General features: G+C 44.5%; 1 protein-coding gene across 1 annotated transcript in view; it reads left to right on the forward strand.

Annotated features, from left to right (window-relative positions):
* The window catches only part of CELF6 (CUGBP Elav-like family member 6), a 36,970-nt gene extending 27,388 nt beyond the window's left edge, over positions 1-9,582 (forward strand). The window contains exon 13 of the mRNA XM_077123881.1: positions 9,491-9,582. The gene's annotated coding sequence lies outside the window, so the exon portion shown is untranslated. The remainder of the gene's footprint in view (positions 1-9,490) is intronic.
* The last annotated feature ends 1,927 nt before the right edge of the window (positions 9,583-11,509 follow it).

The raw sequence follows: 11,509 nt of genomic DNA on the forward strand, positions 1-11,509 counted from the left end.
AGGCAGTGTGCCTCCTCCAGTACTAAGTTCTGAGCACTGTGCTAGGTGCTGGGGACTCAGGCATGGCCCAAGTTTGAGGAAAAGACAGGTAAATAATGCGATTGTGATAGAGGGCCACACAGGACCTGTGATAGTTAAAAGAATACCTAACAGATTTTATTGGTGTAGAAGGTCAGAGAAAGGAGATTAAGGAGGGGAAGAATCTTCAAGGATGAACTAGGACATTTGGGAAAAGCTGTTTGGACAGCTGTTATCATTTTGAAAAGTTATCTTTATTACCAAGAAATAATAATGATTACTGTTTATTGAGTGCCTATCATGTGACAGATAATGGGCACAATACAAAACCTTTTCTCCTAACCAAACTCTATCCTGAATCTGAACACATTATCAAGTCATGACAAAACACCTGAACCAAAATGGCATTTAAAGTATTTTGCTTTATGGATAGGGACCTGTAAACTGGGTAAATCCAAAGCTGCAGAGGTTGACAGGGTTGGCAGATCAAGGGTGGCAAACTATGGCTATGGGCCAAATCTGGACTGTGGCCTATTTTTGTATTACCTGCAAACCAAGAATGGTTTTACATTTTTAAAGGGTTGTAAAAATAAAAGAACATGAGACAGAGACCATATGTGGCCCACAAAGCCTAAAATGTTTACTATTTGGTTCTTTTCAGAAGAAGTTTGCAGGCCCCTGGTAAGATCATTGAAGACTTATAAAATGTTTCATGAGTTCGAACAACATGATGTTTGTGTCTCTGTTTGTGTGTGCATGTGTTAGTCTGGGCCATTTCTGTTACAAGAGTCAAAAAAAAACTGACTCGAACATGTTTAAGCCAACAGGAAATTAATTGGCTTACATAACTAATAAATCAAAGGAGGTGTCTGCTGCCTTCAAGCATGGCTGGATGTAGGGGTTCAAATGATGATGTCTCCATCTCTTGGCATTGCTTCTTATATGTTGGCGTTACTAGTTCTAGTTCTAAAGTCCTAGGGAGGACTTTGGCCAGCTTTGGACATGTGCCCACCTCTAGGACAGAAGAGTAGGTCCCTATAACTGGCCACCTCACCAGAACTGCATGGAGAGGGAGATGAGCCCCTAAGGACAAGAGGATGGGCATATAAACAATATATATATATATATATATATGTTCTGTCCCTTTGTGGTCCAGAATCCACCCACAGCCTTCTTGACAAACATGCAATTTCAAAAATGTGCCTAAGAATGCAATATCCTAGGGCCAACCAAAAATATACTCTCACTTCCCAGTGAAAGACAAGGCAAAATCATGTCCAGTTGCTTTGTTGATCCCTCAGTACACAGTCCCTTGTTGATGTGTGTCTTCTTGATCATGTCTGGGTATGACTTTTTATGATCTTGCAATCAATGGTCAAATTTTAGCTATCTCTGAATATCCTGTATGGAATCGTGGAGGGAAAACAGGGTAACCATAAAAAAAAAAAATCCAACTTCTATTTGGGAAAGGGGAGAAGAGAAAATGATGGTCACTAAACTGTAGCATATACCTGTACAGTGGAGTGAGTTTCCTGGTCAATAAAACTAGCTTTCGGTTCTTTCTACCTTCACCCATTGTCCTTTATGGACATTCTTGAGAGGACGCTCATTCTGGAACTGAAACATTCCACTTTCCTTTCAATGTGGTTTGGGAGTGTAAAACTTAGAGATTAAGCATTCCTATGTCCCTGTTTGCCAGGTGTGAGGATTTTCTTGCAATACAATTCCTTTCAAATCAATTGATTTGATTTCTGGACTTTCTGTGAGCTAGTAACCAATATAAAGATTTTTACTGAGTACTGGTCCATGAGTCTGGATCTGGCCCTGTTGTTTCTATTTCTTAGCAACAGGTCATAATTGCTCCTCTCCCGTAAATCCTAGACCATGTCTTCCATAACGGCCTCAGTCTATGCCAAAGAGTCAGCCTGAATCTGTTCAGTGCCCCAGGGAGAGATTACCAGTTTGGCACTCATCTGGCTCATGGTTCAGTGCCCTTGGCCTGGCCATATAGTCAAAATAGCTGAGTGGTAATGGCTCCTAGGCCTCAGCCCCAAGAGAGATGCCTCGGACAGGAGTGAGACAGCCACATAAGGATTCATTCTGGCCAGCAACCTACAGCTTGACCCTCCCACCCCCCACCATAGCTCATTATTGTAATGAGGCCATATCACTAACAGACTCCTGGAGGGGAGTCTACCAGTAGATCCTGAATTTGGGGATCCTCTGAGAATCTGTATAACTTGGGTCAGTGGGCAGAGTCTTCATCCTTTAGAAGAACTTGTGGGATTTCTTTTTCTCCCTGGGTACAGCCTATATGTCCTAAGTGTAGGGGAAAAAGACCTCTCTTCTGAGATGGAAGTAATGACCGTTCACATTAGAAGTAGCTCTGGTTCTGCTAGTTTTCTGACCAGATCTAGATGCTCGCCCTCCATCAGTGGCATGCAATGCCCTCTAAAAGAGATCACAAGATCTTGCTTAATCCATTCCAGTTTTGGATGTAATCTTTGGGCATCCCCTGTCCTGACTGCATCTGCCTCCATCCTGACACCATCAACTTTGGCAGAGATTCAGAGGCTGATTTTGGCCTCACAGCTAGTGTGTTTGCACAGTTATGTTACAAAGCCTCATGTTCTTTGGGAGAGCCAAGGAAGGAAAAAAATCTCCTCAGGGAGCTCAGAGCCAATGCACAATTCAGGCCATGCAGCTGTCCTTTCAGCCTGGGTCATGTGGGGTCTGCAAAGAGATGAATTAGTCTGTGCCAAAGGCAAACTCAGAAAGGGCAGATGGACTCACTTTTTCTTCCCCGTCCTGGCCTCAGACACTGCTGTTAAAAGTTCACACTTAGTAGCTGGGCTGACTAGAGCCTTTGGACATCTAGAGAAGGGGATTTGGAACCTCCAGGCTCTGGTCTCCTGCCCTCTAGCTGCCTAAGAGCAAAGAAACCCAGAAGTAGAGAAGGCTGCAAGCCTAGGTTTGACTTTTCCCAAGAGAATAATTAGGTGCTCAGGAGAAAGTGCAAGGGACCAAGAAGAGAGCCTATGAAATGAGCCTCACCTTCTGGGGAGAAGACCAGAAATGGCCTGACCTAGTGATTTTGGCACTGGGCCACTGAGAGGAAGCCAGTCATCTGACTTAGATCCCCTGAGTTTGCATGGGAAAATCAGTTACATTCCTAGAACCTATTGGGACTCAATGTTGGGATAGGGCCATTGATTATATTCCTACATCTTAAGTCCTCTAGAAATCAGGCTCTGAGGCAAGGATTAAAGTGCTGAAATTTTATTTGAGAGAGGGAAGTCCAGGCTGGTGATGGCAAAAGAGAGGTGAGGCAAGGAATGATGTGAAGTAATGCAAGATGATGCATTACTGCTTCACAGAGTCATGAGGAGTGAGCAGGTCACTTGGGCAGGGTTGTTTGCTAAGCACACTGTACCTGCAAGGAGAAACCATACCGTGGAGCAGTCCACCAAAGGGAAAACTGAAAGGGGATTATCTACCTGTTTCTCTCTTATCTCCTGTTTTCCACTAGCCAAAGTATACCCTACAGGGAGATAACTCCCCTGCATTACTGACTTGCATCACCTGCCCCTTGGGTGGTTGTTTGGGAAATTAGATTCCTTGCCCTGCCATATGGCATTTCTGTAACTGGGCATGGAGCAAGAGGAGGTAGCCTAGTGAATCCAAGAAAATGCATGAAGTTTATAACCAATATATCCTACTCTCTCCAAAGGATTCACAGCCGAGGTCCCCAGGCACTAGAATTCCCACCTCTGAATTTTGGATTCTAAGCCAAATAAACATTATTTGATTTGGGAGAATAAAGAAGCATTCAGGTGTGGTTCAAAGGATCAGGCCTCCCTAGTTCTCTGTATCTTTCCAGGTCCCAGTATCTCCTGCTGGATTTCCCTCTTGGCTTTGTTCCTTTTCCCCTCACTTTAGCTTGGAAAAGAGGATTTGGCTTCTATAATCTCAAGACTCACGGATATTTGACCCTTGGCAGATTTGAATAACTGTCCACAGGCAGAAAAGGCAACTCTAGATGAAGCTGCATACTGTCCTTGTTCTGTCAGCATGGAGGAAGGCTTGTCCTTATTGAAAACCTCAAGAAGAAGCCAACGTACTCCAATACCCAAACATTTTAAATGGCTCCATTCTTTTTCCTACCACAGAGACACTTTCCAGCAAGTCCCTGAAATTTCCTTCATTATTAGAGGCATGACCCAGATCTCAAGATAAAATAGATACTCATTTAATCAGCTGCTTTGTTACTGCATTCCAGGGATTTCCAACATCCCAGCCTGGGATGATAGATGCCTCACCCCTGCCCCACCTCCATTTCACTTCTACTTAGCCAGTTACACATTCTAGAGTCTGTTGTTTGTACACCCCATTCAATTTCTGTACTAGTACTGTTTTAATTACATGTTGTAGGAACCAATACAAACCAGCTTAATCAAGTAGAAACTGGGAAGTAGAGGTAAGGCTGAATTGAGGGTCTGAAACAAATGTTATCAGGTCTGTCTCCATATCTAGTGTTCTGCTTCCCTCTGTGCCTTGGCCTCATTCTCTTTTCTACCACAGGCATACTTTCTCCATTTGACAGGAAAAACTGGGTACCAGCAGCTTCAATCTCATATCCTAATTCCATGGCCTCAAAAACAGGAGAGCTATGACAAAAAAAAAATCTCAGGGAAGATTATAATGGCTCTACTTGGGTCACAAATCCATACCTGAACCAATCACTTTAGCCAGAGGGTGATGGAGTCCTTTGTGGGGCCTACTGGTTTATGTATCCATTCCTGAGGACTGGGGTGGGGAGTAGGTAGAGAACAGAGGTGGCTGTGACTGTCAGTCCCACCAAGTATTTATGGAGTATAAGCACATATTCTCCATGGTCTGTGAGAACATGTACTTTGACTGGCTGGAGTACAGGATGCATATGAGGGAGTGGTGAGAGTCAAATAGGGACAAGATCTTAGAAGGCATTTGAGTTTTATCAATGGTGGTGGTGGGGAACCATTATTGGATTTTAATAGAGGAGTAAAATGACCAGATTTGGGTTTTAGGAAGATTTCCCAGGTAGCTCAGTGGAAGAATAGAGACAGGGTTAGTAAGTGTAGGCTAATGCAGTAGTTAAAAACTTGGAATATAAGGGATGGATTGGTTTAAGATGTACTAAGAGGTAAAATTGGTTACTTTTAAATGAGGTTGGGAGGAGTCTAAGGTGCTTATCTCTCAAGGTTCTGGCTGAACAAGTCATAGTACTGTTTACTAAGCTAGGAACACACACACAAAATGCAGATTTGAAGAGAGATGAATTTGCCTGTGAGACAGTCAAGTGAGGTTGTTCAAAAGGAAATGAAACTCAAGAGAAAAGTATAAGTTGGAGATAAAAATTTGAAAGTCCCAGTCTACAGCTGTGTGCTACTCCGGCTGATTTGTTGAAAGGGTACTGTTTAGGTCACAGCATTGCAGGAGGGAGACTGAGGCTTAGAAAATAATCAGGAACAAAGAGGGGTCAGTCTACCCAAGCAACAGCTGAAATCTGATGCCAGAACCAGTCCAGTAAGGACACTGCTGCTGTAGTCATCATTGGACAGTAGATGGATACTGTCACCAGTATCCACACCACTGTACCCTCTGGACATGGGATAAAATTGACCCCACTTTGGCCACTCCCATCTGGATGAGTTCTCCACTGTTCCATTTCTCTGAATCCATCCAGAGTCAATTATTTTAGGGCACTGCCTGGCAAGGCCTAGGGCACATGCCTCTGTCCTAGCCGCCGGAGAGGTGCCAGAAAGCAGAGCTGAACTTTTCAGCATCTGTCATAGAAGGCTCTGATTATTTCCAAGACTTGTAACATAAGAAAGGGATTCAGATTCTGAGCACCCCCAAACCATCATGTCTGCTTCAGGTAGGTGCCATGGAGGTCACTGGGTAGAGTAATGAAATGAAAAATGGGTTGTGAACTGAATTGTTTTTATATTTAAGTAGTGAGTGAAGGCAAAGGAGTCTTTTAAGGATGCTGTGAGGAGCCATGTAAGATGCAGAAACTCTGGAAGATTATAGCCCACAGAAGCTAAGAGTGATTAACATTGCTAATAGGCATCAAGTGGTCAAGTAAATTAAGTCTGGAAATATCCAAAGGACTTGGCAATTCGTAAGTCATTTGTAACTTTAGTGAACGTATTTTCAGTAGATATTTTAAGGAGAGGTCAGATGAACTTGGATTAAGGAATAAATGGAAGGTAAAGAAGTGGAGATGGGGAGTGTATACTACTACTAAAAGTTTGGTTTGCAGGCAAAATCAACTGTGCGATAGTCAGTAGTTCATGGGATTAAAATTTGATTTTTAAAAGGGTGGGCTAGTTGATCAAGTTTACACGCTGAGAACAAAGGGAAGTGGAGAGGAAGAAGTTGAAGATACATGAGGGAGAAGCGTAACTGAAGGAGCAAAGTTTCTAAAGGGGCAGAAAGGAATGAAATTCAGATCACAGTGAAAGGATTAACCTTGAATTTGAGGGGAGAACTCTCTATCTCTGAGATAGGAAGGGTGGGAGAGATACAAATATTTGGAGGAAGCCGAAAATTGGGGCAGTTTCTTCCATGGCCTTTATTTTCTCTAAGTAGAATGGGGCATGATGGAGGAAGTGGACATGTGGAAGGATTGCAGGTGTATTGAGACCCAGTTGAGACTGTAGTCTACTTTATAGTGGCACTATATAGGACACAAGTTAACTCAAGTTGGCTTAGGTGATGAATTCCAGATAAAGGGTCCCTCATACACCCCAAGGCCAGAAGGCTTTAGGAAGGGCCTTTGAAGCGACCAGGAGTCAGGGAGTGGTTTCACCATCTCTGGTTTCTGCCTCTCCATACTTCATTCTCTCTCTGCAGATGGTCTTTCTACATTTTTCATTCTTTATAGCAGGTGGGAGGTGCTGCACCATGGCACTTTTTCAATTACTAAAAGTATGGAGGTAACCAACTGAGAAAGTAGTGTGGCCCAGGCTAGGTGGCAAGGTGAGAAGAGGGAGACATGAAAAGGGAAAGGATATCAGAAAGGAGAGCCTGAGGATGTGCAGTTGTAAAAGACTTTACTGGGGAAATTCAAACTCAAGCTAGCTCAGGAGGGATAGATTTGACATGTTTGTACCTTTCTTGTTTGTGCTGAGTCTAGCTAAAAGGAGGGAGTCAGGAAGGAAGGTAGGTCTAAGAAAACTTTTTCCCATTAGTTTTGATGGAAAACAGGTAGGTGGGAGCCCCAAGAAAATCAATTCTGATAGGGATGAGAGGAAGTCTGGCCATTCCTGGTTGGGGTTAATAACCAAAATCACAGCTTCCCCTTACGGAGTAGGTCCTAGTCCCAGGTACTCTGCTGGTTACTTCACATGTATTAAATTGAACCGGATGCAGTTGCGGGCATTTACCTGTTTATATACTGGAAAAAAAAAAAAAAGAAAGAAAAAAAAAGAGGCAACTTCATACTTTTCTACTTGGACTATCTTATTTCATCCTAACTACAGCCCCAGGAAATGAGTATTATTGTCCCTACTTTAATGATGAGAAAACTAAGACACAATTAGTGAAAGTACGTTGAGACTGCATTGTCAGTAAGTGCTAAAACCAAACTTTGAAGCGGATTGTCTGAATAGAAGGCAAGAGTGATTTTCACCTTCAACCCACCCCCCACCTACATCCCCGCAGCTACCAGGGGAGCAAATGAGTTAACTTTAAGAATTAAAAGAGATTAGGTGATTAACTTTCACTTGCGAACCACAGATTTCTGGAGTCAGCAGGGACTTGGGAGGCCCCTCTCAATCTCTACTGGCCAACCGCGGCTTCCAGCGAGAGGCATCCTAGATTGCCTTCCCTGCTCATTCCTCCCCACCACATGGGGCGCCACATGCATTCTGCCTTGGAGGGCCCTCCGCGTTCCCGAAAGCCCTTCTCTATCCAATCCATCAGCCCGACTCAGAGCGCACGCGCCACCTCTATTCCACAACCCCTCCCAACCAGCGGCCCAGGCGCAGGCGTCCCAAGTCAGACGTCGGAGGAAGGGGCGCGCAGCTGGAGCGCGCCCAGGGGCAGGTTGCGTGGCAGTTGGTCGACAGCCGGCCACGTGACAGTGGTGTCGCCGCGCGGGCGTGCGCAGAGAGGTCTGCGCACCCGTGACGGAGCACCGAGGCGTGGGGGTGCGCGACGTCGCCCGCCCGGCCCGGCCCCCGCCCCTTGGCTTGCCGCTCCGCCCCCGCGGGGCGTCCCGGGCCGCTCGTCCCCTCAGCGGCGGCCGCGCGCGGCCCGGGGTCGCCGTGAGTATTCGCGAGGCTGTCGTGTGGGGCGGCCGCTACAGGGATGGGGTGGAGCGGGGTGGCTGGGCCCTGGGGTGAGGGTGCGGGGTACGCCCCTCCTTGGCCAGGCTGGATGAAGTGAGGGGCTTGTACAGGGTGACTCTGAGTGGCCCTTTTAGGTTTAACAGGCATTGCTCAGGCGGGGTGGCTGGCAGTACAGATCGGGCCCAGAGCGTCTTCCCCGGGGTTGCAAATGTTGGGTTTCTTTGGTGTCTCTGGAGGAAAGGCTACAGAGAAGGGCTGTAACTGATCCCTCAAGAGAGGCCTCAGGGCCTTTCTTGGAAGCGTGGGTGGTAGAGCGTTGTTTTCCCGGCCAACCCGTCCTTTTCCCGCTAACCTGCGGGAATCGCCCCTCCGTGAATTCTTCTTTACACTCTTTGTTCAGTGGCCTAGTCCTGAGACGGGAGCACTCGGGCCAAAAAACTGAGAGTGAAACAGAGTTGAAGCGTGAGACCAGAGGCTTCTTCCGCCAGATGTAAAGTTGTTACCCCCGAAAGCGCCCATGGACCTAGGGAAAGACCTTTGCGATCCAGACTTGGGGCTTATTTGCCTTTCGCCTATTTCCAGGCAAATTCATGAAACATTCTGTATTAAACACTGCTCTGAAAAACACTGCCCTGGGCTCTCTTTATGCAATCTCTATTTGGCTCCAACTTCTCTTGAAAGGCTAGTTTCTTTGCCTCAGTTAAATCAAATATATCTTTCTTGCTTAATTCATTAACAGTTCCCTCAATAGTTAGCTTTGGCCACATCATATGAAGATTGGGTGTGAATTAGAGCCTGTCAAATGTGCTTAAGTCCCAGTATCACTATATCCCCTTGCTCCTGACCTTAAACAAGTTGGTTGACCTCCCTGAGCCTAAGTATTTTATCTATAACATGAAGTGTTTGAACTAGGCCATCTTTTAGACTTCTTCCTCTTTAAAGTGTCTGTGATTCTGTGAATTCCATGGCCAGCCACCCCCCTTTTCCCACTGTTCACCCTTGGAGAGGATAGTGATGGTGAAAGAAGAGTTGAATTCCTTCCACTAAAACAGCCTGGTTTGAAAAAGCTCACAGTCTCTGAACTTTTTCCCTAGACAAGAAAAGCTCCCTGAACTACCTTTTTCTTCTTGTGACAGCAGCAGAAACCAAGCAGCAATAGCACTTCAAAAGAGACTAAGTTTTTCTTGGCTTCCATGGTCACAAAGACCTTAAGAAAGTTGGTACATCTGGTTTAACGCTGCCATCATCCTACCACCCAGTCCGAGTCCACCCAGGCTGGACATTAGTGCCTCCTTCATCTAAATCAGCACCTGACTGTTTATTTTCAAATCTCACAAACTCAGCTCCCAGATCTTCATATTCCAATTCTCAGCTACCCTTAAAGGTAAATGGAATCTTGCTTTTTAAAGTCGTTTCGGGGATGATTTGTCTGTGTAGAAGCATTAGCATGGATCATTTGTAGATACCTAAGTCTTTGACTTAGGTATCTAGCAGAGAGTTCATTTTCTCATTTCATTCATTAAAAAAATGTGTTGAGTGACAACTATGCCTGGCACTGTTCTAATTGCTGAGAAAGAGACAGTAAAAACAAAGTTCCTGCCACCATAAAGCTTAGAATCTAATGCGATATAAAGACAATAAACAAACATTTTGTAGTCAGAATATACTAAGTGTTGTTGGAAAACTAAAGCAGGGAAGGGGGATAGAGAGTGCCAGTATGTGTGTGTTGTGATGTTGCTGTTTTAAATAGATGATCAAGGTCACTGGGAGCAGAGATGGAGTGAAGAGGCAAGCCATATGAATATCTGGATGAAAAGCAATCAGAAAGGGGAACCAACCAGCAGTTCCAGTGGCCCTGTGGTGGGAATATACTTGATGTATTTGAAAAATAATGAGGAAGCCATTGTAGAGTCTTAGGTATAATCTTTCTGTTAACATTTAAAATTGACTTTCTAGGGAGTGCCCCTGTGAGATTATCCTCTGGCTTTTTTAAAAAGACTTTTCATTATGAAGTTTTTCAGTTATACACCACAGTAGAGAGTACAAGCAACACCCATGTGCCCATCACCTAATTTAACATCATCATTAATCAACATTTTGCCATATTTATTTTATTTCATATGTTTTCTTTTTTTTTGATGCTGAAATATTTTAAAGCAAATCCTAGATGGGGCTTAATTTGGTATCTAAGGAACAGATCATAGGCCCTTTGAACACAAAAGGATCTAGAACAGTGTTTTTCAAATTTTATCATGCATCAGAATAACGTAAAACCACAGATTATTGGTCCTGATCCCTGGAGTTTTTAATTCAAGAGATCTTAGGTGGGGCCTGAGAATTTGCATTTCTAACAGGTTTCCAGGTGCTCCTGATGCTGCCAGTTCACAGACCCAACTCTGAGAAGCAGTGATCTAGAAACCTAAGATTCAATAGAACCATTTAGTAGAGACCAAGGAAACTTGAAGTTGGGCAGGTTAGACTGTGGTATATGAGAAGCCAGGGAGGCCTAAAACTGGTTCTTAATTTTGGCTTCACAGTAGACTCACCTGGAGAGCTTCCAACAAAATTGATAGGATCCATCTCTGTGATATTAAATTAATTGATGTGGGGCTGTGCATTTGTGTGTATTAGAAGCTCCCCAGTGATTGTGATTTAGAGCACAACAGAAAGCTTTGGTAGGCTGCTTTGGGGTATATTTACCAGCCCCTGCCATTAAAGCCTTCACCTGTGTGGTAGTTAGGTTCAGCTCACCAAGTGAAGGTGCCTAATTTTGTTGCTGTGAACATGAACCAATGGCATGTGAAGTTCATCTGTTGCTGATTACATCTGCAGTCGGCTAGGAGGCTTAGCTGCTGCAATGAATGATGTTTGATTTATTGTCTGGAAGCTTACATGAGAGAGCTCAGCGTAGCACAACCCAAGGAATTCAGCATACCTCATCTCGCCACTTGCAGCTCAGCCCAGGCCCTTGAAGATGCAGAAAAGAATCACCCCAGGCAAAGTTGTTAGAACCCAGAGGCCTGGAGAAAAGGCTAGCAGAGATCACCCTGTGCCTTCCCGTGTAAGAAAGACCCTCAGTTGAAAGTTAGCTGCCTTTCCTCTGAAGAACTATACATTTTTTACTAAATAAATCCCCTTTTATTAAAAGCCAATCC

This window comes from Tamandua tetradactyla, chromosome 12 (genome assembly GCF_023851605.1).
Source record: "Tamandua tetradactyla isolate mTamTet1 chromosome 12, mTamTet1.pri, whole genome shotgun sequence".
Lineage (NCBI taxonomy): Eukaryota > Metazoa > Chordata > Mammalia > Pilosa > Myrmecophagidae > Tamandua > Tamandua tetradactyla.